The sequence below is a fragment of the Varroa destructor genome, unplaced genomic scaffold, assembly GCF_002443255.2.
Source record: "Varroa destructor unplaced genomic scaffold, Vdes_3.0 BEIS01000001.1, whole genome shotgun sequence".
Taxonomy (NCBI): domain Eukaryota; kingdom Metazoa; phylum Arthropoda; class Arachnida; order Mesostigmata; family Varroidae; genus Varroa; species Varroa destructor.
In genome coordinates, this window is record NW_019211454.1 from 11,310,577 (window position 1) to 11,336,500 (window position 25,924).

At 39.7% G+C, this 25,924-nt stretch overlaps 1 long non-coding RNA gene across 1 annotated transcript; it reads left to right on the plus strand.

Moving 5' to 3' along the window:
• The first annotated feature begins 224 nt into the window (after positions 1 to 224).
• LOC111242967 (uncharacterized) lies at positions 225 to 24,301 on the plus strand. Its single transcript, XR_002670243.2, has 3 exons — positions 225 to 800; positions 7,821 to 7,965; positions 23,297 to 24,301. It is a non-coding gene; the product is annotated as an uncharacterized LOC111242967 (long non-coding RNA).
• Positions 24,302 to 25,924: the final 1,623 nt, after the last annotated feature.

Genomic DNA, 25,924 nt, shown 5'->3' on the forward strand with positions numbered 1-25,924 from the left:
ATGTCTAGCCTTCACTTCCATCTGTAAGCTGTCACTCTTCGCCACTTATAACCTTCATGCACAAATGTCAAAACTTCAAATATCTAAACACGTATATTTTCTTCGTACTAGATGCATCTCTGTTTTCACTCCACCGAGTTATGGGTAGATATCGGTGAGTACGTTGACGTCTAGGTACGTTAAAGCCACTGGATAACTAAACGATCAACAACAGTAATTGGTGACAAATTTTTGTTGGATATTTGGAGTGGCGTCTGTCATTGCTTGTGTTGGTTAAGTTACCCCGAGAGCAATGTAGCTTGTTACAGTGGTGTACATATGAAAACAAACTGACTGCCTGCCTGCCTGTTCGTATAATGGCAGTCCAACAAAAGTCGAACTAGTCTACGACTCTATGCTACATGCAGGTGGCTACGGGTGGAGGGTGTGCGGGGTCCTTGGTTAGATCCGTCCTGTCTCTGCTCACCCATGCTGGACTTTATAGACGGACCACTGGCTGCGAAAGAAGGCCAAGCAGATTCCAGCTGTTGCAGCTATGTTGTCGGTTAGTATAACGCGGCGCTATTGATCCGGGAGAACATTCAATCCATTTCTGCAAGTAATAGTTCTTCAAGTGACTTCAGCTTATCGATACTGCGTACGATGATGGTCTGCGATACTACAACGAAGTGCCACGCCCCACTGAACACGACTAGTTAATTCATGGTGTGTTCGATAGACACGAGCTGAAAAGGACCAGAAATAATGTCTAACGGCTTATGTACCAGATGTAAAATACCGAAAACGTGATCGTTACGAACGTGAGTCATACAACGACAGCTTTGTCTTAGCTTAGGATGATTATATAGCATAGTCTAATGAATCGTAGTGTACCTAGTCCCACTATTCATATAAAGACACTAGTGAATTCAGCTGCCAGGAAAGATGAAATATAGTTTCTCTTCTTTAACTAGTAGATTACATATCTGGCCGTTCATTACTGCGACACATACGAATGACGTAATAACGCAATTGCATTAAGGAAGTGACGTTGTTTTGGGCACTATTTGTTCGAAATTTTAGGCTTTTTATTTCTTGGGATCTGTGTCAAAACGAGAAAAATACTGCCTCCTCTAAAGGGAGCATGGTAATTACCCCCAAAAGTATAGCAGGTGTCCAAATGCCAGGTTTAGCCATGCCATAGGCCAAAGTAAAAATCACGCCAAGACGTTTCCGACCGCAGCCACATGTTCCTCCCTTGACCCAACGGTAACATTTGCTTCAAACGGTGAATACGGGACAGGTGCAGAAAAATCTAAATATTTAGTCACTTTAAAGTAGATGATTTGTTTGAGTAGATTTTACTTTGTTCGCTGTTTCTATGATTTTAATAACTTAAGCTCTCAGTAAGCTTCTGAACGCCGACTGAGCATACAGAATCGGCTCGTCTGAGCCGCACCTTTTCACCATGTGAAATCTGCCGACAAATGATTTCATCAATGAATTCTTTTAGCGGCATTTGAACAGGTACCTTAGTAGCTATCAACAACGACAATGTAAGGACGCTTGAAGTAAAGAAAACTTTTTGGCGATAAAAATAATTAAATTCAATACTAGTACCATTGCTAGAATAGCATATATAACGATAGCTGAAATTGAAGAGGTCTTCGACGAAGAGGGCTATATTTGAAGTGAAAGTAACAATATGTTTTTGACTGCTATACTTGCGAGTTTTTAGCCTTGAGGTTTATATAACGTCGCTTTTTTGTCGAAGGAAACTATTGCGATAGTATACAATTCACCTAAGTACGATACGACGCGGATCAATGCGAGTCACATGGCATTATTATTATTATTATTATAGTTTTTTTTTATTATTATTAGTAAAATAAGCTTAGGGGCCAATGCTAATAAGTAAGCATGGAATGTTTTATATTATTTTATTTAACTCACTGTTGTTTCGTCTAAGTACTATACTTAAATTTCGATGTTAAAATGGACATGCGTTGCTATGAGATCGGTGCCACCTCCACTGCGACTCGATAACGAATCCCTCTCAGTATGGACGTACAAACATCCTTGATGCTTGCCCCAGCTCTCTATGCCATGTGTCGCCGAAAGCCCATATCTTTATAGCGAAATTTTGAGGATGATCTTATTGCCTAACGTCTTTAAACCTGTTCATTAGACTATATAAATCACCCGACCTATTTCCTAGGACTGAATTAAAAATCGCAGTTACTATGGCTGCGACCTGACACGAAAAGCGCCAGTTCCTTTCTTGCTGGAAAAAAAACATTTTTGTCCTGTACAAAATATTGGATACAAGAATTAAGTTAAGAAAACAAATCGCCAGCAAATGTTCTGTTTTTCTTTTTTTAATAATTTAACTAAGTAAAACTTTTTCTCTGTTTAGACCCTGTCCTGAAACGCTGAGTTCTCCTCATCCACGATCCATTTTTTGAACGAGAGTACTAATCGGTAAACAAAGATTTGACGTAATAAGCGAGATAGTATCGCTAAACCCAAGACAACGGTGAAGCTCCTGTATGGAGTGCAGCTTCTGGGAGCAAAGCGTAGCGTTGCTTGCAAACTGATATGAGCCAAGTTCGAATATATTAGGCCTAAGGAAAGTAGATCTTTATGCTGGTTATACGCAAATATATAGCTCACATCCATTGGCTTGTAATGGGCAATATCTTACGTTTTTCACACGCTTGAATAAAAAGTATAAAAACACAAAAGCAAATCACTACCGCAGCTTACCTAATTTTTTCGAAAACGCATACCTTTATAGATGTCCATTTTGGGGGCTCTTCGATTCGTCTTACCCGAAAGGATAGAGCTTAAGCAACAGATAATTTCTTTATAGTCGAGATAGTGATTTGGACATATACCCTTCGACCACTGTACATTACTTCTGGCCGCAAAATGTCTCGATGTTAGATGGGAAAAGAAACCAGCTGGATGATCCGTCAGAAATGGGAGGCCATTGCTCCTCCGAAGGCGAACCAGGCCATAAAAGCATTAAACGTTGCTGTACCGTTTTTATTGCATACCAGCTCGAAGTTAGTAACGCCGAGAGCGATTTTCGCTTAGCCGAATGACGGACCAAATGTGTTTATGGGGGGCGGTCCAAATTCTCTTAAACGCTTGAATGACAATTTTGCACGGTACACGAAAAATGGACGACACGTCTGTCATAAAACTCACGCCAATGGGTCCAGTCACAGCGACGACTAGATTCTATGAAAGGTTTGACATGTGCAAACAAATTATTTCGTCACATATATATATATATATATATATAAAGTGTATCACAAATATAAGTTAGCGATGACTCGTCTAGATGCTCGCGAGATTCAAGATCACTAAGTTATTTTTGTTCCCTACCCCCCCCCCCCCCCTAAGTAAAGTGTTGTTTCAGCTATTTCAATGATTCACTCAAAGTTTAATATGTATGAAGAAAATTGCGTACAAGTTTGTCTGAATCAAATCAACAATTAAAAAGTCAAGTTCAATTCGAAAAACCATTTGCAGTTCGAGGGCAACGTAACAGGCTCGCATAACTTACTTACTAGCTTCGAGGGCAATGTGAAGTTTTCTTGCTTAAACCGACATCTGGACTTGTCGACCTCGTCTCACTCGTTCCTTACTCTCTAAACAGGATCTTCATTTATTAGTAATATGAGGTGGTGGGTGTCTATTCTATCAGTCAGCCTGATTCATACTCTTATCTAGCAACTGGAGCTATAGCTGTCAGGCCAACGTGCGGGTGTCTAATTCGGCAAGCAGTTTATGTGTTTTTTGCATACTATTTATTGCTATTATTGCAAAAAATTATTCCTTTATTATTTATACTGACCCAAACCTCGTTCAGACATCGAGTTATTATTCTAGCCCGGGCACTAGAATTTTCGTCTGTGAATATAGAGAGTTTCCACACGATAGACGACAGCTTGTATGAAAAGAAGTCCAAATGTAGAGAGAGAATAGGAAAGGGAGCAATATTGCAGTTCAAAAAAACAGTTGTCTGGATTGGTCAAAGTACGTTGCCTGGACCAACAAACCTACATATGCGTTTGCCTTACACTATGCGCATTGTGACTCTTTTGACTGTTTGAATGGGATGAAAGGTCTTCGGGATGATCACCTATTTAGTATAACATCAAAGATGTGCCCCCCACAAAAAGGTCTTCACGGGGAGGGTACCGCTCAATTTATTGGGTTTCCTTAACAAACCTAAAAATAGCGTGACAGCCATACCAACGCTTTACCACTTCGGAAATTCCAATTAGCGCTGCTCATGATTACTATAGCAACGTACTTTAAGCGATGCGCATTAATTAGCCGCACCACGCTATCTCCGATGGTTGTAATATCAGTTCAGTGGTCTTGTTTGCCATCTAGTAAACAAAAACGTAGACTTGAACCTCAAAAAATACGACCTGATATGTTGCGAAATTTTTGACAACAATTTTTTTTTTTTTTTCGAAACGAACCATGTGAAGGGCCTATACAATCGGATCCGATTTCATAACACTATTTGTTTGGTTAGCAAAAAAAAAGCCAAATTAAAAGGATACGTCGCAGTCGAGCTGACAGAGTGTATACGTCCGTATAGTAAAAATGGCGGTCGCGGAAAGCAAGTAAGTTGTCGATTATGACTCGCACTAAATACTGTCTACATCTGGTGAGAAAAACGCTGAAAAAGCAATATGCTACTTCTAAGTGAAACTTAGAATAGCCACCGATGAACAAAATGTGGGTTAATTTTATAGCACACTAGATTCTTTTTTTCGTGCTTGCTTATTGCGATCCAGAATTGGGAGCTTTATCGAGCCTGCACACACCGGACGATGTTAATTTTTGAAATTTCAGCAGCTCAAAACATCTTTCAAGTTCTGTAGTACTAATTTCGTATATTGTATGCCAAATAGATGATCACTGAACTATTTTAAGATCGCTGAATAACGAGCCTCCATATTGAATAGTGTACTTAATTTCGTTTGCCCATTCTAGGTCAGTAGTTGGTTCTAGATCAACTGGAAACAGATACTACACAACGGATATTATTAGATAAAGAAATATATATGTTAGAAGCTGATTTCGTTTTCAACTCAAGGTCCTGCTAACGTTTGGAAAAAATCAAGCTCGGCCATCAGAGTACTTTCTTATGATTTTATATGACCTTCCTCCGCCGTTCGGGAAACAGATAAATGGCTCGGAAGACTTTATCTTTACTTTTAACGACCGGATCCTTTCGTCTTGATTCAGCTCAACAATTCAAGCTGAGTGGCAATGTGCATTCGTCATTTCACTGTTCCCGAGACTCATACGACAGTGCCCCTTCCCTTTGTATCCTAGCCATGTTATAGCTTGTCGCTGTTAAAGCCCATATCGGGTTTTTGGCATAGTTTTTCGCGCAGAAGATATTTTTTTTTTATTTCAGATATGGAAACTTTGCAGTAGTTACATGGGTATGTAAGCGGCTAGCGATGGTTCTCCCAAAGGCTTCGTGTGACATCGACTCTACTGCTTTCAGTATTTTACCTAGTACAGGTAAGCGAGTCGAAAAAAGTGGTTAACCTAACTCGAATCTAGGCAAAGAGTCTTTGTGGTAACCTTTCACGGACTAGAACTTTCAGTTCACAGTTATCCTTGAACGTCTCAATCAGCAAAAGGCTACGGTTAGAACTGCTCGAAAATGATACATGTCTCTCAGAATTACTATGTATCTCCTCTCTTTAAGACGGCTCCCGAGTGGACAATCCGTCGCTCCTGCTAATCGAGGGTTTAACCTCGCATCAAGCTTAGCGAGCAGATAGGTCGGCAAAAATGGTTCGACGAGGTATGCAGAGTACGATAACGCTGACACTGAGAGAGAAACATAAACGTAGGCTCCAGACGCTACGAACGGCAGCGGTCGACGGAACTCGTTCCTCATATAGCTGTCGTTGAAGTGTCTGTTTGTTATGACGCTTGTTATGATGCTGCTCGTGATAGATATGCTGCATGAGTAACACGACGACACTCGAAAATAGGAATTTTAATCGGTTCCAGTAATCTAACTTCACGCATCATCCCGTTACCGTCGACGTATGTGCAGACTATTCGCAGATACTATTATTAAAAATAGCTGAAGAGCTTTATGCCCTATACACAAAGCCATTTTAATACCGTAAATATATTTATAATAACGTTCTTAATGTCTAGTATTTATAGCTTGTGTTCAGTTTCTTAACTGCCAATTCTAATTAGATATATTATAAAGCCGATACGCACTCAAAGTACGAAATGAGGTTAGCCCTATCAGCTGGAAAAGGCTCGACGCAGGCTCGTCACGATGTCATCCTGTATAACATAGGCTTTCTTTAATTTAATCAATTATTGCGTCCCAGAATAATCCACCCCAGCGCGCAGATTTATTAGCGGTATAAACTGTAATCACTTTGATGCTTAATATTAAATAACTATTCCTAACTCAGCATTTTCTACTAGATAGCACAGTTTGTGTCATCGGTCAAAGTTTTTTTTCGTAGTTAAAATATTTCCGGATCCAAGTTGTTCCGCACGAAGTTTTCTCGTTAGGCTAAGCCTACTTACTAGAAATGGCCAAAACCTATTTCGCCATCTTCAAATTATCCAAACGGACGTAAATATTTTTTTTTCACACTTCACCCCTGGAGCCAGATTGTAATATTTACATGAGATGTATCTTTAATACATATTTGATGCAGTCTATTACTTATTCTAACGGGTTATATGTGATACATTTTGAATATATCTGCTCCATTTCGTTATAAGCGCTCATTACCTGTTCAGTAGTTCACACGGAAAAACCATTATTTAGCTAATAAACTGCTAAATAAAAGCTAATCAACCACTGAGTCCGCCGCAGCTATAGACTAACGTGCCATTGAGATTCGATTTCTACGTATTTTTTCTATTCAAGACTGACCCAGTCCTGTTCGTTAGAGCACTGCCCAACAAAAGCGATCTCGTTATTAACGTTTATTATTTTTGCTATTTTTCCTTCTCTTTGTTGTTGGTGGCTTGCTTGTGCTACATAAAAGCAAACAGAGCTGCCCTTCTACAACCATTTAAAGGCATCAAATTATCGTTTTCTGCGTTTTTACGGTAACCGCAATAATAGCTGTAGCAGTAATAAGAGAGTTGATCCATTTTTTTTTATCTGGTTTACCAAGGCTTTGATCTGATTATCTGATCTATGATATTCTTCTGAAGGCTTCGAGAGAGATGAAGAAGTTTTATGGATACAACTGTCATTAGGATCGTCCGTTGTTTCCATACTGAACTTGATCCTATTTTGTTACTATAATCTACACTACTCGTCGATAAAATCTACAAAAAAATTTGAAAAGTGTCTCCCGGCCTCTGAAGAGCGACGAAGTCATCCGTTTAACATCCGTTAACAAGAATGCTTCGTCTTCGTATGTATATATATATATATACATACATTGTACATTTTGTCCGTCGGAAACCTTCTTAATATGGCCAGTAATTTAGAGATAATTACACTTGTTATTAAGTAGTGCGTTAAAAACCAAGTTATTTCCGTACGTAATCGCAAGATTACTATTGCACTCACCCAAGTAGGCCAGTGAAGTGCCATAAAGTCATTCAGAATGAAAAATGATTTATTCTTATTATATCCTGCCTGTCTCTTACTCATATACTACTTAGCCATTCAGGGATTAGTCACTTCAGCCGGGTGACAGCGGATGTGGCTGGTCCTATTTATGTAGTAGTTCACACACAAGCTGTTCTCTACATGCTGTCCTGATTTGCTCTACTTCATACTGAATCATCTATTACAGGTACTATCACGGTGTCCTTCGCAGTTGATAACTGTCGAGCGTCGGAGAAAATAAGGTCCCGTTGGTCGTTCGTCTTTAACCCGAATCTCCCCGAAGGACTGGACTATTGCTTTTTTTTTCGATTGCGTATTCAACATTAGTTCAGGTAGGTAAGCATTTATACACTGTCTCATCTGTTTGGGTCGACCGCGATTAGATTGCTATATATATATATATATATATATATATATATATATATATATATATATACCTTGCTTTTCTTTCGTTATACATTTGTATTCATCGTGACGGTAGCATACGTTAAGAAAGAACGTACGCTGTGTCCAGACAAATATGCGAGTATCATTCCTTTTTTTGCTCAACTCTATATAGCTAAAGCCCGTTTCAGCGTTTCTCGACTCCTTTGGTATTTGTAATGGTACGAAATGGAAAAGCAGGATTTCTCATTTACGCTGACATTTCAAGGTATCCGCCTACAATAGTAGAGTGTTTAAGTGTCTTTATATCGAAGCAAAAAAACTTGAGTCCTATCAGTTGAGAACCTTTACTATTCAACTTATGGCCTATATTAGTACCATTGACTCTAGACGTTACGCAGCTATCAGGAGCAATAGGGCAAGTAGTTACTGGCTGATCAAAGGTTCGAACCGGATTTTACTATTCACACAGTTGATTATAATCGTGCCCCATGTCGGCCCTTCTAGTACACAGAAGCCACTTGAAAGGATACAACATCTTTTGCATATGCGTTATACACCAGGACATGGGGCCAAAAAGCTTTTACCTAAAATCGCATAGATACGGTTCTCTGTTTGCAGATTTTTCAATAAATTCTATTATTGCATTATGACGTTTGACGTCAGTCCAGTCAGTTCTGTGCGGGTTGCTGGGAATCTACCCACTGATGTTCCTTGAAACAGAAACAAAGGAACAAAGAAGCTCGCTAATTATAATTGAAAAGCACGCTGCATTTCTGGAGATCTAAAGAAATTGGGTCAGATCCTATGTCGTGAATACGCAAATCCGGCGAGGCGGAGATCCGTAACAGGTAGCGGTTCATAGAATCGTAGGATTTGTAAACGTTACCTGCAATCAATTACAATGAATATTTTTAGCGGAATATCGAAGGCAGGCTCATATGTGGAGGCAAAATTTATTATCGGTAGAAGTAAATGTGTTCCGTTATTTTTCTATTCATAGCGGCCTCTTACTACGACTACGCTATTTAATTTCCAATTATCTTGAGTCGTTCCTGAGGGTTTAATAAACTGAATCAGCCGTCGTTTGTTAATTACTAAATTGCCATTCATCAACGTACGATAATACAGGCAAAAAAATCCTTCCGAATACAATAAAAAAATATATATATCGCCATAAGCTCGTGTGCGTCTTACCGATGTTAAAGTCGTAACATAATAAACCTTTTTTGCGTAAATGACAACCACACTTTACGTCTGTTTGATTATTCCGTCACACAGTTGGCTACAATTGTTTTCTGTAGATGTGTCTGAGTGCCAACTATGTAAAATGGCTCTATCCGCGCAAAAACAGAAAAATGGTTGTTCATTTGGCTCCTGTCAAAGTCGTTCTCTTGTCAGAAGGTCAAACGATAACAAATGGCCAATTTCTAAAATCTAAACCTGCCTATTTAATAGGCCTCGTGTGCCTGTATTAGCTTTCTAGAAGCCAGCGGAAAATTTCTAGAAATATAAAATACCGCGGACTCTTTGCAACTGTTTCTTGTCACCTCGCAATAGCCGTCAATTAATCATCAATCATACTTCAAATGTAAGATGTGTTACATCATTTTTCTTCTCTATTTTTTTTATCTGACAATCTATGTGAATGGTGCTAAGCCTCGCCTTTTCTTTTTAGGGTTTGAAACAGCATCCTTCTGGGTCAATGCCGTCGTCCTTTCATGTATTTGTTGCCATTATATATAGTATAATAGTTAAACTAAGCTAGCTAAAAAAAGATAGCAGGAACTACACACGCATAGCTCAATGAGCATGCGAAATTCTCGTCGGCAAAAGCTTTCCTATAAATATGTTGTCCGTTACGTAATGAAAGGCTCAAAAGTTGCTAACGAAGAATCGGGAAGATAGTCAATAACTGCATGCTACTAGAGTTCCCATATGCGTTGAAGACTACTACGGATATATATGGGTTGAATCGACATCTAAACTACGGATTTAGCACACCACTATCAATGCTATATGTACAAAGGCTACGAAGACATTTACTGTGATAGGTTGTGAGACATACATTATGATTCCGTACTGTATAGCTGAATTTTAATGTGTTATTATAGTTAACATGACGCCTCTAAATGACTGCGCGTTTTTCTTAATCATAATATACTATGAATTTAATTATCGTTTGTCATTGTTTGTGCAGTGACCTACCTTTTGTGAAAACCCTTTTGACCTATTAGCCCATTCCGCATTGCTCTACTATTCGTACTTTGTCGCATCAGTTATTGTTGTTCCCTATGGAAACACACAGATCGTATGGATGTGTGGTACAATTTAACGGTCAACAAGTTTCAATATAAATCGTTTATCTTTGCCTTCTTCGATGTCGTATGTTCACACACATTTAGGGCAGCCAGGCATCAACCTTTTGCAGGGTCATACGCTGATTCTATTCAAATAAAGATTGACGAAGAATCGTGGCAATCTGCTTTTATTACCATCCCGCTTGTCTTGCCATTGGCAAACACCTCCAGTTCGGCGACCTCAGCACCCACGACGCCGACAGCGGCAGCTCCCGCCATTACATTAGGGGAGGCAGTATCGGGTAATCATCGTAAAAGGTGTGGCGTCAACGCATCTTCAATTGGACCAAGCAACAATGGCTGCGAAGGGATATATATATATATAGCCTGTCGCCAGGAAATCGATGATGCATCATGAGCTGTGACATAGATCGCATCGTAATTAATAGTAGCTTATTAAAAGATTCGAGACTACTTGACGCCTGAAGCTGACGATGGTGCTGAAAATTCTGGTGACGCTCGTAGGTGCAGAAGAGTTGAGGTGGTGGCTTCTAACATAGTCGGCTGCCTGTCGGGTGCGGTGCTGATACGATACCCTACGATAAACCAACAGGAGAAATACTGAGTCATTCATTTTTAAGGAAAAACAATGCTATTGTAGCTTCGATATATTAAGCAAATACGTCCTTCTCCGTTTAATACAGGTCACACGGTGTCGACGTTTCTTCAACGATACTCCATTGATTTCATCTGGCCGTCCTCCTTTCGCGGTCGTTCCTTGTTTAAAAGTGGTAGCTGGAAAAATTAAATTGATCACTTAACCATTGGAATGCGTTTTATGTTGTAATATAAATTTCTATGATATCGCTGATCCTACAAGTGCCTCAGTTTCATAAAGGTTAGCTTCAGACGAATATCTGGTTTCCGGGTTTTAATGGATTTGTATTAGGTACAAAACATGCTGAAGAAAATATCAAAGGTTTGATTTGTACTTTATCATGGATGTAAAGATGGTTGTCCGGCGCCCATACTGAGCAGTGCTAGTTCGTTATAAGGTTTTATTCATCTCTATCAGCCACTTTCAAGGGAAATGTTTTTAAGAGTCGACACGGTTGCCAATGGAGTTCATTCGTCCCGCTCGGCTTCGGCAGTACTCATCGTTCCGGATGATTGGGTTGCTTTCAATGGCTATTGAACTTTGTCGACATCGACCTTGCCGTTAGCGTCTCTGTAGCAAGTTTAGAAACTAGCTGACGCTGCATCATTGCGTCTACGACGCCAAGCGTGCCTTATCATACATTACCGCGATAGTCGGTACGGACCGTTTAGGCGGTAGCGCCTCGGCCGTACGAGTTCGTTAAACGGTCGATGGGCGAGAAGCATGTTCGAAACAAAGAGCCTTGGATTTCGGATCAGCGTGTCGTTCGATCGATCATAAGGCCGTGTACACCCGTGACAAGTCGTGTGTGCTTGCCGGAGTCATACCCAGAAGGGTACCCATTACATGGACTGAGATCGGTTGTAGATAATATCAGGTGCGGTATTAGGGTGACATGCAAAATAGCATTAGTTCCTTAATTAGCTTTTCAATTCTTTCTTGTGTCAATGCTAACACGCAAAAAACGTATCACCCTTATCTTAAGCGAGAACTAATAATAGTGGAATTAGTTAATTAAAACCTTCATCTAGTTAATATTTCACGTTCAACTTACTTCATTGAAGCCTATTTGATTATCTCGAGCAGTCGTGCTAGATACTTTAACCTTATGGCTAACATTGGCAGCCGATGTAGCTTTGCCAGTGTTTCCAGGAAGTTCCTTGCAAAGTACATAATCTGTGTTGATAGAATCGCAGCAATGAGATTATTATGGTTGTCAAGGGCCACGGATATCCTCTTTGCGGAATTTCTGCTACTTGAAAAAGTGGCATGGGAGAATTACATTAGTAAATTCCAGGTGCAAACCCACGCCCATCATGTCATTCTACAGTGGCCCTATTTGACGGGTACGCAAGACTAGAGAAGGAACCACTGTTATTGTCGTTACATTTTGATTTATCTATAATATGATACGCGTATATTTCAACTTATACAGGAATAGCCATATCAGAAAGTGAGAAAAATTGTTAGCAAAGTTACTGCTTTTTTGGGATCAATACTTCACAATTAGCGTATATGTAGTCAAGAAATTTTTTACCAAATCACGGTTTGGCATACGCTGCACCGGGGTCACGTGACAAAAACCGACGAAGTTCCTGTTGAACATCAGCGGCTACTATTTAAACCTAGGAAGATTATAGACCATTAATATCGCAATTACGCAATTTTACTACAGACGCGATGCGATAACAGGCAAAATATTTAATTACTTCACCAACGCGAGAAGCACACCCTAATCTGTAGTTTCTTTTTTTTTTTTTTTTTTATCCACCCTTGTTAAAAAGTGCGACTGGTTGCGAACTTCTTCGGTTATTCAGAGCAGGTAACAATCGTTAGTGTTTATATAAGCCAATTCTGATAACGCTATGAGGATAGAGTTTAATGCTTTTGAAGCTATTCTTGAATAGCTAGCCTATGTCTTTGACAATCTACAATGGTCTTTCTATTGCTAGCATTATAAAATATTATCTTCACCTTCGAGGAAGTGGTGATTTGATAGCGGGCGAAAAGTACCGCGGATGTCCCGAAATATAAAGAAAAGCAGCATATTCTTGATGCCTTGTGGGATCAAATCTCGCAAAATGCGAAAAAGAACTTCGTTATTTTTTTATGAACATTGTACAGTCAATTTTTTCGGCGGTCATAGCGAAACCTGCGTCCTTCTTTAGCGGGAACAGGCCACAACTGCTAGTATTAGTAGTATAACAAATTAGCCATTGTCCCTTCGTCTCCGAAGTTTGCGGAACGCTACCCGGCATAGAATACAGGGAAAACGAGACAAATAATTGGACACCATAGTTAACAGTGATAAAGTGCATAGCAATTTTTTTATTTAAAAAAAAAAGAAGAAGAATTATGTAATGATTCGATGGTTATGAAGCTGAGGGATGCATACAAGCTGCATGAAGGTTAGTCGAGTAGATTGCGCCCGAGAAGAAGCCAGCAGTTGCGGAACTCATATCCGTCTATGTTGGTGCTAATTATCTGGTTTATAGCAAAGTAATGCGTTGGGGAATTGAAGAGTTTACAGACTTTATAAAAAAAAATCAATCAGCTTTGAACTACCTTTAACCTCTTCTACGAAGCAATCGTGTGCAGTATATGTGCGGACTAAGCTTGAAGAAAGAAATTGACTTCGGAAATAGAAATGTATGACTTTTATTGTGCACACGCCAACAAGATAGAATGTACACTCCCATATTAAAATAGCAAATAGCCACACGATACGTTGCGCGTTCTCATAAAACTCGCTATTAGTTCTGGTTTCAATCACCAAGCCGTTTCACTGCCTCAATGCTGGTAAACATTTAAGGTTACACTGCTTAAAGCCATAGGCATTTTCTGTCTGAAAGGTCAAAACAATACTTGTGTGCCTGAAAAAGAACATCTGCCAAAAAGGCCCAATTGGTTAGACAGATAATAATATTTCTCTCGTTAGGGCCCGCTATTAAGAGTCAGTTCTACGCGAAGGTATGAGGCGTTAATTATTTACAGCAACAGATTCTATGTAGCGCTAGCTATACATATACCAAGGAGCCCAGGTTCCTGCGTAGTTTGTTTAGGAATACGATAGAGTCCGAGCTAACAATTTGGTAGCATAGCTTTACCAAGGAAAAGATGAAGAACAAAAAAGAGCAAGTCAGAAGATCAGGGACTTTTCCAGAGCCCAGACTCTCTCTTTCTAGAAACCGTAATAGAACTCTACATTGCTCAGTAAAAGCACATTATGGAGAGTAGAGAACGTGGCCTTCCTGTTTCCATTTTGCGCGTCTAATGGGCCCAGGACACTGATAATCCGTCCTAACTACTGTACAGCTGTTTATTTCGTAAAGAATAGGTTATCAATGCAAGTCGGAAAAGGGCTGTTAGCTTCTCTTAATGCAGACAATTGTCTCATTAAGGGGTTATAACTAGATATTGTGACAGGCCCCTTTTTCGCGTACGTCAATGCAAATTTTATATTAGTAGTTAACAAAGTTAAGGCCAACTATATAGATGGCCTCAATCTGTAACCACGTGGGTTAGGTCAAATTACTTTCGCGCGACAAAGTCACTCCGTATAGAGGCATCATTGCACTATCTTTATCGGCTTGCTTTATAAACATGTTTGCAGCGGAAAGGAACCACCGATGCTCACTCTATTACGGCGCTATCGAGGATAGCTACGAATGCTACTTCGAGCAACGATCACAACCGCATAAGCATATCTGCGGATAAGCTTACATTGGAAGAGCAGGGGGCACAAAAACTGGAAGAACAGCTGCCGTCCGCTAGACCAAACATAATATTTCTTGAATTGAACAGCAAATAGCTACAGGCCATGTCAACATCGCTACTATGAGTAGTAGTAAGCAAAATCCGTTTCCGCAGCGTTCACCGATAGTGCTGAAAAGAGGAAGTCGTATATATATATATATGTATATACGCACACACGCATATATATATCTATCTATCCGGCCGTACAGGACGTAATCAGCCGATATCGGAGATAGACAAAAATAGGATGGCTTGAGTTACCCGAAAACTTTATGCAGGGCAAATATTCAGGAGTAGATACAGGAGACGTTATAAAAAAAGATAAATCCGAGGTTAAGTCTGGGTGCTTTAGCGAAAACATCAGTAGTTGTTATCACAGTCTTGCAGGAAATGCCTGGTTAGCACGTCCATTCTTATTTCCATAGCAGATTGCCGATGTCGATAGCACGTAATGTCTAAAGTAGGCCCCGTCGCGTGCAGCCTAACACGCAACAGATTTAACTTTTTTCAAACAAACTTTTTGCAGATGTGTCACTCAGCCTCGGGTACTTACTTACTAGGATCCTCTCCATTCTATACTTCTGTTTCAGCCTTCAACTAGATATTGAAAAAAGAAACTGACCTTTTTTTCTACAACTTTCGTCATTCAAAGCTACACCTGAACTCTTCATTCGGACGAAGAATATCGCTTCCCTTGGCTACGACCCGTTTAGACCGGAAGTTTTCGTCATCAAGCGAACTGACTGTTAGCAATCACATTTGAATACATCCGGCATTTCCGCCTGAGAATCCTCGGTCTTGACTGCAATTTTCCTACTCTCGATCGATTCAACCTAAAGTTCTTTTGTACGATAGTAATTTTTGTCAGAAAGCTAGCGTTTAAATCATTAAACGCATCCAAATGCGCAAACGAAAAAAAAAAAACAAAAGGATCAAACATCTAGCTGTAGCCCCGTGGCGCAATAGCCAATGAAAGACAAACTGAATTTATAAACATAGTATACTCTGTTGTTTAACTCTTCCTTGATAGAATTAAACGGTAATGAATTTTATTATGCATTATGACTCGGTTTGCATGACGTCATGTCCTAATAATATTTCCACCTGTTTGGAGATTTTAAAAATGGGCTAAATATCAGAATTCTTTGTAAGGCGTTCAGTTCTAGGTTGGAACTGAAATCGAATTCAATTTTGGCTCCGCGCATGGCCGTCACGAGAGCGAAGCCACCCGCAACGAATCGTATTATGCTTTTTTAATTACGGAATGTCTGCTTGAGTCCGTTTTTCATAAATCTTTCTATAAACCTACAGGGACCCTTATGTGTCTCGAATACTGGTACGGTTATGCAGTGGGCAAGGCTCGTGTAAATCAATATTTCTCTTCCTTATATGCATACGCACTGTAAAGCATGTATGAATGGATATATCTATGCTTGCAGGGTTCGAGCAAGAACAGCTGAAGCAGAATTAACTTAAACAAAAGGTAGATGTTATACACAGCAAAGGAGAGATTCGGACTCAGTGGCCCTAAACGCCACTTTCAGGCTATTATTGAAGTAATCAAAGGCCCTGTCTTTGCAGCTGGAAGTCGGACAACTAACATGAGTGGAGCCTTTACCAGCCGTGTAATCGATGCAGGAACAGGCCAGTAATTGAAATGTCAGCCAGGCCCACTCGAACCGAAGGCCCAAAAGAGTACAATGCACATGTCTAAATATGCCAGTTCAGGAACCTATTATATCCTTTGGAACACATGGGACTGATATAAACAGAGACAGCCTCCATGGCTAACCGAGTCGCAGCTATCTGAGAACAAGACACTAAAGAATATGGCTGACTACGTATGTGCTTGCATATTCACATGTACGTACACAGACGTTAAAGTTCTATTCTTAAACTGCGCCGATAGCCCTTAATAACAGGTTAGTTGATTCGTCTAAGCACAAAGATCCATGTAAACACTCATAACGCAATAACAACACATTTTTTTTACCTGCTGCGCGCTTAAACTCATTTTTCTACTAGTGTCGAATATGCTAAAGATATGGACAGATCAGAGATTGTATAGAAGAGCGATGTGCTTAATCATCTTATTCTCCTGAATTAGTTTCTTAACGGTGTTCCAAGCAAGGTGTGACTTGCAGCATACTTATCGAACCCGTCAATTAAAAATGTGAAATTACTTATTTTCCAAAGACACCGCACACAAGCCAAAAGAACGGACGCTTACATAATGATGCGTTTACGAATATGATATTTATCGTGGGGGTAATCTATGCCAAAGGCTAACTATTTTCGTGTTTTGCGTCCGCTACTTGAGCCGTCAGGCATTGCAGCCGATGACCGGCTCTTCGCACAAAACGATGCACGTTCACGCCCGGATTCGAACATAAACCATTACTCTTTCGTCCTAGGTTCAGCAGGCAAACACGTCCAATCAGCGTCAATAAATGTGTTCTACTCTACCCCCCCCCCCCCCCTTTAGATATAAAAAAAAGTTACTGGGAGGATCGTCGACTTGAAATTGGTTCGAAATGGTTGAAGTACTGGTAAAGGAGGAATGCATTAAAATAAAGATGGGGTAATGAAGCTATATAACAACGGTAAAAAGAAGTAGTACAAAGTTAAGATGTGGTACCTTAAGTAATATTAAATATGAAAACCTTTATAAAAAGTGAGAGATTTTCTCAACACAGTATCTTAATTGGTATAATTTGGATTTGTGCTTCAAGTGTAGAGAAAAAACACGTGCACGGAAAATAACAGGTTGGCTACCACTATCTAGCGAATGTCGATGATCTAATGCAAAATAAAGTAAGATGTAACCATAATCACACAGGAATACTTGCAAAAAAGGGATATCTGCCACTGCCAAAGCGAAACAGAGGGTCTGGCCTTGATCAAGAAATGATCTTGCGAGAGAAGTGAAACGATTGAAGGAAGAAAAAGGGAAATATACACCGAAAAAAGACACTCGGCAAATCCAAACATATACAAGCAGGCAAGTGGAGTCAAAACGTTAGAAAAGTGATTTAAAATCAGGCCCCACAATAGAAGGGGTCGTCCGTAACACAGATTGTATATCAACAAAAAGATCAAAGAGACTAGCTCTAGAGACCTGCGATACCTGCAACAAGGTTGCAAGTAAAACATTATCGAACGAAATTATCAGACAAAATCGTTCGCCGTTTTTAAAGATATCAATATTTAGTGAAATGTTCGCGAGTAGGTTTTGAAATAGAGGATAAAAGAACAGGCAACATATTATCCTCAGGTTCCCTGTACAACTGTACTCCGATGCCATAATGGCTTCAACGCGAGACGCCTTTGAATCACAGCAAATGTTGAATATATGAATTCAACCACAAAAGGTAATTTCCAAAAGGATTCCATTTAGTGGCAACGCGGGGCAAGTAGAAGTAACTCTGCGAAGATAAAAAGAAGAATATCAAAAGGATACAGGGATTAAGAAACTGAGCCTGTGAATATAGGTAGCATTTCTAAAACAAAAGGTAACTCAGACGGGGCAGAACTAGAAAACAAAAGTATACTCAGAAATCGTGATGAAGAAAGCTGCCGTAGCATACACAAACGGGATAAAAATGCTGGATGCTACTGAAGCACCTAGTAAAGCACATAGAGAAAGTATAGCGCTCAGCTGGAATGTTTGTGATAGTCCATTTTAATTATGTATAAGTGCTTCGTATTGTGTAGAGAAAAGAGGGACTTGGAGCAATGAAACTTCTGCCTAAAAGCCAAACCGTCAATATACAGGGCAATTGAAACTACTAAGAAGGTACAACAAAGGGCATTCAATCGTATTGTTGTTAAGGGAATAGCAATCGGCAGGAACGAGTAACAAATGACAAAAGAGAGAGCGTCGTCTGCGAAAGCGTTTTAAGTGGAACATAAACCCACACCGGTATATTATTATTATCAAGTAAAAAGTGTTAATGAATTAAAAAAATAATTAGTAATTCTAAGACGTTCAGAGGTCAACCATGGTGAACCGTGGAGATGCAAATATAAACAAATCTGAATATTTACAGGAAAAGTGAAATGAAGGTTCGTTGTCCTTTCTACCACCATCCGGAAAAACCAGGTCTATTGGAATATATTGTAATAGGATTGGCATGGTAAACATGAACGTTTCGACAGTCAAGCACGACCGGGAAGACGATGAAGGGTCTGCGCGGAGAGAGTACGACAAGCAAGGCAAAACTATCGAAAATATTACCTTTCATTACGAGATTGGAGGAAATTGAGCAGAGGAAGCATTATCTGGGTCGAAAGAGAAGAGCGTGAAGTGCGCACAAATTAATTAGCGTAAGCTCAGATGGTCAATACAGGTAGTGTAGAAGTAAGCTAGTAAAAACGTTATAGGTTGCATTGTTGTTATGTAAATCCATAGCATAATGAAGCGCTAAAAAAGAGCAAGCAAAGGCACTCTTAATGTAGCCAAACGCATTATCTGCACCAGGTTTCTGGGTTCTAAAATAGAAGTGCCTTATCTGAACCATGGACCACGTTATGGGCGGCCACGTGAAGTATGGCATGGCTAGGACAAGCTCCGTTGCGTGAAAATTCGACCCAAGAATCGAGAAAAATTTTCCGCACAGCTGCGAGCAAGCCGCGCTACAAGTCATTTGCAGGAACAGGCTACATGCGTACTACTAAGAGTAATGAAATGGAAAATTTTACTAGAAGTCAACTTTAACATATGACTATCATTGCTCGTACAATAGGAGAAGGACGTTTCTGAAAAAATAATTTTAGCATAATGAAAAAAATAGTTGAACAATGGACAAGCCTCAACGTTAGCGGCTCATAACATTTTGTTAGATCTGAAGAGGCTGATAAAGCGTGAGATGACAAATGCAGACCCTGACTCTGGACCCATCCTGTCAAACTTCGAAATAGAAAGTCAACTTTGGGCTGCTTTGATATCTGGTGGTACCATCATCGAAGTTACACTAACTAGAGTTCACTGGATAAACGTGTGCGAATTCGGGCCTGACCTGAATATCAACTCTAATCTCACACTCATATTTAAATAACTATTTTACATACATCTTCGATAGATGCAAGCAACAATTTCTGACCGGCTTGGAAAGCTAATCTGTATAGTGGTTATTACATGTAAAATAACCAGTTAGTTAAATTTCACTGTTTTTAGAAACGCATGAAATCAGACACACAAACCAGTTGTGTACCATTGTAGGCAACCAGTTTGTGGTCACCTTTTAAAATGAAACCCTTGAAAATAAATCCCACTTCCTACCGTGCACCTGGGCAAATTTAATATTACAGGACCAACAACAACGGCGACGACGCATTTTGGAGACGACAGGCTGCGCAGAACAGCCGTGTACAACATGTAGTACTAGGCACAATGAACCTGGCCAATATCACTACGTCAGTGAAAAAGTTGTCCATGTACAGTTACTCACGAACACGACATTTGCTGCCATATTTGGTCTATTTTACGTACAAGCTGTAGGGTTTGAATCGCCTACTACGATAAACGAAGCGCACGTGGAAAGAACCGGTAGAGAAACGTCGATCGTAAGACAACCGGACCGATTTAACTGGCAGTATCAGCTACGTTAGAAGGCGGCAAGGCGCGACAACCTTAGACAATAGAATTCATGTCAAAAACACGCGACTGAACAAACTCAGTATTGTAAAGGTGTTTCTGTGTGGCTGTGTACAATCGATTGTAGAGCGGTCTATCCAACCTACTCGTTAGTTCTCGCGAAGCCGAGTGAAAACAACGAAAAAAAAAAAAGGCGCAACTTCACAACAACTAGTCGCATCTCTTTCATCAAGTGACACTATCAAGTGCCAGCTGAGTCGCTCTGACATCGACAGCTTCTGGTGATTCTGTAGCACTGCACGTGTTACTGTTAAAAACGCTTTTACCTTGGTATTTTAGAAAAATATGCAGGAGACCATACCAGCTGGCAAGTATGACGCGGCCTTCACGCGAAAAATATCGAAGATAATTTTCTCAGGAAGTTGATCGCACGTCCTACTCTGTTGTGTTTTAAGCTTAGCTGCATGCTTGATCTAAGATCGTATTTTCATCTAAATCAGGCCCATATCATTTAAGTACATTCTAAATGTTCACAATCTTTTAGACATACGCAGCACCTATGTATGCGCGGGCTTCGTAAGGACACAGTACATTTTCGGATAGATCAGGTGAGAAGTCTTTAGATACTTGCGGCTTCAAAATGTGATTCGTAGTCGGCCCTTTTGAACTAAAATGTCTATGCATGAGATACGCAAATGTGGCGACCTTTGAGATCCTCTTAACTTCAATGGTGACGCTTTGGCGAGCTATCATCACCAATAAGGCAGGCGACAGGGCAGGGGTGGGCAGGCTGACTTTGTAAAGGTGCATGGTGCCGGTAATACAGTTTCGTCCTGTGATGAATTACTAGCTCTGATTTATTATTTGTGTTATTTCTCTCCATAAATTAAATGGTGCTCCGTGGAATCGCTGACCTCGGAACGGGCTGGTCTTACTCGATCAAACTATTTTTACATCTGATATATAAATGCCTTTACACGCAGAACGAACCACACAACGAGAAATTACTGGCCAGATAACAGGTATATATGTATGTATATAGATATATAGGCGAGAATACAGTGAATTCCTTCTAGTTACAATCGGCAAGGGGTTTTCATCGCTTCCAATGATGTATTGGATCACAGATGAACTCTGAACCACACAGTGTGTGTTTGAATATTTAGTACTCATATACAACGGCCTTATAGTACTAGCAAGGTCTCTTTTCCCAAGAGAGGAAAAATATGTATACACATAATACTCCTAACACATGCCTAACTCATAAGTACGACAAAAAATGGATAATGAAATTCCGCCGTTTGTAGGAACTTGTTATATAGTGTGCCCATTAATTAGGTACATTCAATTTGTGTGAGCTACTGTAAACTGTACGTTATCTAACAGCAATTGACGACTCGACTAATACAAGAGTGGCTTGGCGTACTCTACATAGAAGAAGAGGATTGTCGCCATAATTGAACGACGACAACCTGCTAGGTTAAAGGAAACAAGAAGGCTATATAATGAGACTTTTGCAACGAAGGGAAAAATCGTAGAAGATAAATTTGCCAGTCTACTCTAAGTGTGCACTGCAATCTTCATAATTAAACTATCATGGCAAAAACTTGTGCATATATCGATAAAAAGAAAAATTATTATCTTTTGAACGTAATTAGAGGATTTTCAGTTTCTCGGCTACGTAAACTGGTCTGCTGATGACATCTACTTTACCAATGTAGAGTCTTCATGTTCAAGCCATTGTTGTTAGCTTGCTTGCAATGGTTCGATCTAGGCCGTTTTCTCCTCTAACAAACATATGAAACGTTCATAGCCTACTATACTCGTCTGTATCGCGTGGCATATCCGAAACGCTATGTTTCATGGACCCGTCGTCTCTAAGCGACCCGCGTGTACGCATCGGCTGGACGTTATTGTTACCATTTCCACCAAAACCATGTAAAGGTCGTGGGACTATCAGTGATCAAGCTATCCGCTATCGGAAACCCTTGGTTTACTTTTCATATCAGCCGAAGCGGTTGCTGTAGCTACAAGCGACAGGGGTGATTTCCTTTGTGTTATATAATATACACGCTGTTGAGGGGTGCCAGCATCTAGCGGACAATGAATCCTGGCCGAGAGTACCAGATGGCGTTAATAAAAAAATTGTAAATTTGAAGCGCTTTTCATCCAGCAAACCTCAATGTTCGTATCTAAACGAGAGTGAGGCTGAGGTGGACATCACGATCGGTCTTTATGTAATGTATGTGAATGATTGTTTGTACGCAGTGAAAGTACCTCACCGGGAACTTTTTATATTACATGAAGTAAAACCTAAAGGCTGCATATAGACTCTACAAAATTATTGCTGATTTCCAGGGATCGAATTTGTTTAATCCAAAATCTTATCCGTCAGAAAAGGAGTTTAAAAATTACTATTAAATGAGCGCTGTTGTCATTTAGCTACTTTTCACATTATCCGGTTTCTACAACAAAAAAAAAAATGTTTTGTCTTTTTTCAGTTGAACAACGTTAGGTTTTGCATAGTGCTAAGAAGAGCTGCTCTCATTTAAGAAAGCAGCTCTTCTTAGAGAGTCGAACGTTCCGAAAACCTTTCAAGCACACGTTCGATAGTTACTATTTTGGCCATGTAAAACCACGACGCTCTATTTAGAACGTTACTCAAGCTGTTACATTACCCGGCCAGCGTCGACGTTGTGAACTATACAAGCTGAATCTGTTAATATCATACGCTATGTTTTGCCGTTTCCGAAAGCATCGCGTTCCGAACAGCAATGCCTACCCCCTTCATGAACAGGCAGACAATTAGGTCGCCGTCAAACTTCGACCATTTTTATACCGCGGTTTTTTGAACCGGATTAATGCTACCTGATAATGTTTGTTTCGTTTAAATATTTGTTATTAGCTATTATAGATGAAAGTACATACTCATACAATATTAAATGCATTTTATGTTATCCGTCTTGCAGTGAACGTTGTTGATTCGGTGAAGTGAAGGACCATTCGAGATTATTGGGCTGACTGAGGAACATCGGACTTATATCATTATATAGCTTAAGGTTCTATTCATGTATACGTAAACTATTTGCACGTACTTATGGGGCTACATCAATACAAACCAACATCGTATTCGGATGGGGGTGCATTTTGCTCGTATGTTAATAACAATGTTTTTACTATATCTATATAAAAAATATTATTTTTTGTTTATTTTATTATTATATTATCAATTTATGCACAGCTTTAACGATGCGTGTCGAGTACAAAATTATGTAACAGTATGCAAGCGGTTAGTTTTTTTTTGGGTTGGGTCGAAAATGATTAAGATACGTGAGCCGTTCTCGCGTGGCCTGCTAGTAGCAGGCCGTCAGGCCGTGCATACAAATATGCCATGAACAAATTTAGCTTTCAGCATGTTGTTATGCTGTGGAACATCGAAGATTCGCGATCGGCATGTAATGGAGTATACAAATATTCTTATTACTTAGGTATAATTAACAGACTTATTCTACTATTGGGATTTAAAATTACTTAGCATGTAAACCGGTAGGAAGGAAGGCAGGCAGGTGGACCAGTTAGACCAGGTTGGACCAGGTGGGAGAATAAAAAGAAAAAGCGTTGAATGAGTGTTGATTGGCTGCGCATCTACTTAGTAGGGAACACGGACGGCCGTTTTTAGTTTTTCAAATCGATGCAATCACGATTATGCCACAAAGGCAGGGGTGTCACTTGGATCGTTCAGAAACAGGCCCCTGTAGAGAGCCAAATTACTAATATCTTATATAAGACGATTAAATAAAAGTCTTCGAGACAAGTAGCAAACCAAACAGTTTTATTGGACACATTATTCATTTATATGGGAAAGGCACATAGTGGCTCGAATGTGGACGGAACCAATCTTACCAGAATTGCTGCTGGATCGTTTTGTACGTATATAGGCTATATACTACCTTATTATAAGTAATAACAGAAGAGAAGAGACAACGGAAATGTATATATTCAGAATTAGACAATAAAACAGTCAGCTATTTCGTTTTACAAAGTTTAACTTAATATACGTATGTTAGATTCGAAATTGAATTTAACATGACTGGCCGCAATGAACTATAGGTGCAAGGCGCGTTTCCAGGCCTCAATACCACTAGGCTGGTATAGCCGTCCTGAACGCTGCTTTCTTTATTAGAGAAAATTTCAGCGTCACCTGAAGCAAAATTGTCAATATAACACCTCTAGAAAAAGCCCTGCCTCTTTTCCATCATACAGCACCGACAAAACGCACAGACTTCAGCTTCGAACTTAAATGGTCCACGCGCAATACGCCAGCCTCACTTGACACCCGTAGATATCTGCTGAACTTGTGAAAATTTCCTCTTTTTATCAAGACAGAGAGGACTCACCATTTGATAGTATCAGAAGTTGTCAGGGGTACGAATAGAAAACACGGACTACTAAAGCTCACGGATACTTATGACGAAGTATACCAATCCATTATCCAAAGGAATATTTGCTACTACTCATTTAGAATTCCCATATCCTTAGTCAGTAGTAGTCGCTAATTCCCTAATAAAAGGCCGCTGCGGTACACTACACGAATTCCGTAACGAAAATGGCCAGTATATAAGCACTTGTAACAATTACGTTGGATCAGTGTTTAGTTGAGGGCTTGCCTTGCCGGTAGGAATCCGTCTGGCCATCTTCATAAATTGGGGCTCTCACTTGACAAAATTCATTCAATCTAGTGTCACTTATCTATATCTGAAGGAACGAACATAAGTTTGTGTTTTTTTTTTTTCTTATAATAGATGTTTCTAGGGGCTACGATAAATGGCTAATTTATATCCAGCATTTCTGGTAGGGAATAACAGTCGTGGGCCACGAACATTTGTTGGCAACACTTGTCTCTTAAATGTTGAAAAGAAGCATTTTCGGCCGTTTATAAAACATTTATTGAGGTATTTTGTCGCAAAATATCGGAAACAGGATCTTTATGCCATGTGATCGCTATGCTATAGTACCACAGTTTGGAATCGAAATAGGCACACAAATTGGAAGAGTCCTATAGAACAAGTCAGCCCTTCTTTATCTGGCTTAAATAATCTAGTGGTAGACAATTTCGTACATTTTTCCTCGCTTGTAAGAAGCAGGTAAATCAGTTAATTTGTAGCAGTATTTTTTAAAATTTCGCTAGCACATAACTGAGGCTAAAATTTACATTTTTGTCACTTATATTCGCAGGACAATCATAACACCCTTAACAATAAATGAATAAGCCAGTCAAAGGACACATTTGAATATCACGGACGCTTACACATGATAATTAATTATTCTTCCACTGAAAGATGATCGATCACCATAGTAAAATAAAACATGCTACCTTAAGCATAGGCGCACGTATAAACGTGTGCCACACGCACGGCGTATATATGGATACTTTAACTTACATCGAAATCATAGATATCTGGACATGCTTAAGTTTAAATGGTTATTAATCTCAGATATTATCGATATGTGATCTTCTCTGACATAATGGATATTTCAATACAGTGCGCGTTTAGTTAGCGTGTTGTCGTGTTAAACCTTTTCTCCCTAACTTAGCT